Below are 2,807 nucleotides of genomic sequence, written 5' to 3' on the forward strand. Positions count from 1 at the left end.
ATTTTTTAAAATAAAACTTTTATTTTTTTTTAACTTAAATATTTTTGTTTATGTATTCCCATGATAAGTACCATGTGTATTTAAAAATATAACTTTTTTCTTATTTAGCTTAAAAATAGAACTTTCCTCTTAAGTTTATTAAAGAGAAGAAAATTTATGAGATATCAAAATAAAATAAACATAAGAATTAGTCAAATAAATTCATAAATAAAATTATATTTATATAGTATAATTTTTTAATAGAAAAATATGTATAATTATCATAAAAATAAGGAGTAGTAAATATTATTATACATGGTATTAAAAAAATGTAAATATACATAAATGTAAAAAATGATACATAAAAAGGATTTAAAGGGACATAGTTGTCATTTACCTATTCTATCTCGGGATAAGTTATCCCGGGATTACTATACCACCCATGGGGAGGGATAACTTATCCCGGTACTAATTATTAATCCCGGGATAAGTTATCCCGGACTTGCCAACCAAACAACATAATTTTTTTTTTATCCCATCACTATTTCCTTATCCCATCACTATTATTTCTAATCCCTCACACCAAACGAGCCCTAAGGGGTCGTTTGGTACAAATATTGATAACGCAGGGATTAGTAATGCAGGGATTAGTAATGCAGGGATTAGTAATGCAGGGATTAGTAGTGCAGGGATTATTTTTTGTCAAGCGTTTGGTTCATTGATTCTCACTTAATCTTGTGTTTGATTTAAAACTCTACAAAAAAAATCTTTCCTATTATATCCTTGTGTTATTATGAGATTGTTTATTTCATGTAATTGAGTCAAGGTAGATAATCGGACCATAACACTACAATAATTTTTTTTTAGAAAATAACAACAAAGAAAAAGTGTGTTATATAAATTGAAACAATTTTTTTCTTTTTTGTGCATAATTAATAACAAGAATTTAATACTACGCAACAGTTGAATAAAATTCATAGTAAAAAAAAATGCTAAATCTTTATTTATTTATTTTTACAAATTTTAACCTGTATAATTATTGTATATGGCAACCGGATGTTGACAAAAAAGTTTAAACTTATCAAAAATGAAGATCTAAAAATATACTTATACAATTTTATACCAAAACCCGGATAATAATTAATCAAAATTGTTGTGGGACAATATTGTTTTTTTTAGGATTTTCTATTTCATTTAACTAGTTACGTTAAACATATGCATACATATACATACATATACATACATACATATACATACATATACATACATACATATATATATATATATATATATAAATTGAGGTATGACGTACCACTTTTTTTTGTTGGTAAAGTATATCTTAAACTTAACATAGATTTAAGACTACTTATATTGTTCAATAGTTAAAGCTTATTAAAAAAAAAAATTCCAAGTGATTAATCGACGAACTACATTGAATAAAAAAAAGGAGAAAAAAATATTAATGAAATCATTAAATTACACTAAACGGATTTGGAGAATTAAAAAGAACATTTATAATTATTTCAATATAAATAAAAAGAAAATTAAATTATAAAAGAAATTTAGGAAAATAAATAAAGGGATAATTTTGTCATTTAGGGGTCTTATCCAAGGTTTACCAAACCTTGGATTAGTTATCCCTCCATTTACTAGGGATAAAATAAGACCATATATAAGGTATAAGCAATCCATGGATTAAATAAAATAATGCAACCAAACAATGTATTAGATGGATTAAATTTTAATCCATGGACTATTCTATTTAATACCTCCTACCAAACGAGTCCTAACTCTCAAAACCTAGTCCACTTTCACTCCCAACTGCAGATCCACCCCTGACCCACCCCATCGGCGCCGATCCCCACCACCCATCCCCGACCGGCGCCACGCCACCTCTCCGACCGGCGCCACGCCGCCATCCCCCACCGCAGCCACCTTCCTTCGCAGCAGCAGAGGACGTCGCGGCAGCTGCAGAGGGAGTGACGCCCAGCAGCAGGAGGTCGCGCGCCTCCCTCCCGACCGGCGCCGCCTCCATTCCGACCGGCGTCTCCTCCATCTCGGCCAGCACCTCCATCCCCGACCTTCTTAGTGAAGGTGAATTTTTAGAACCTCCATAATAAATTACTTTTGTTTCTATTTAGTTGAAGTATCTCAAAATTAGAGTACTAATATACTTAGTTTTATTGATTGTTAGTTTGATTGATTGTTAGTTAGTAAGTGAATGATTTAGGGTTTTTGATTGTTAGTTTGAATTAGGTATTATTTGATTGTTAGTTTGAATTAGGGATTATTTGATTGTTAGTTTGTGTTTGTTGATTGTGAATTGAAAATTTTAATGTTAGGGTTAGTTTGAATTAGGGTATCTTAGGATTTGTTTGAAATTCGGTATTTCTTAAGTTAATTAGTTTGATTTTGGAATTGTAAGATTAGATTGAATTAGGGTATTTAAGGAGTTGTTTGAACTTGGGTATTATTTGAGTTAGTTTGAATTATTATTGAGATTTTAGTACTAATAGTTTGAATTTGGGATTAGGAATAGCTAGCTAATTTGAATTTAGGATTTTAAGTACTAGTTAGATTTTGGGATTTTAGGGCTAGTTTGAATTTGTGATTTTAAGATTAGTTTGAATTTTGAATTTAGGACTAGTTTGAATTATTATTGAGATTTTAGGAATACTAATAGTTTGAATTTGGGATTTTAGCACTATAGTTTGATTTTTGAATTCTAGGAGTACTTTCAATTTGTGATTTTAAGACTAATTTGAATTTGGAATTTAGGACTAATAGTTTGAATTATATTTGATATTTTAGGACTAATTTAATAGTTT

The sequence above is a fragment of the Solanum verrucosum genome, unplaced genomic scaffold (assembly GCF_900185275.1).
Source record: "Solanum verrucosum unplaced genomic scaffold, falcon-dt-bn FXZP01000006.1, whole genome shotgun sequence".
Taxonomy (NCBI): Eukaryota; Viridiplantae; Streptophyta; class Magnoliopsida; order Solanales; family Solanaceae; genus Solanum; species Solanum verrucosum.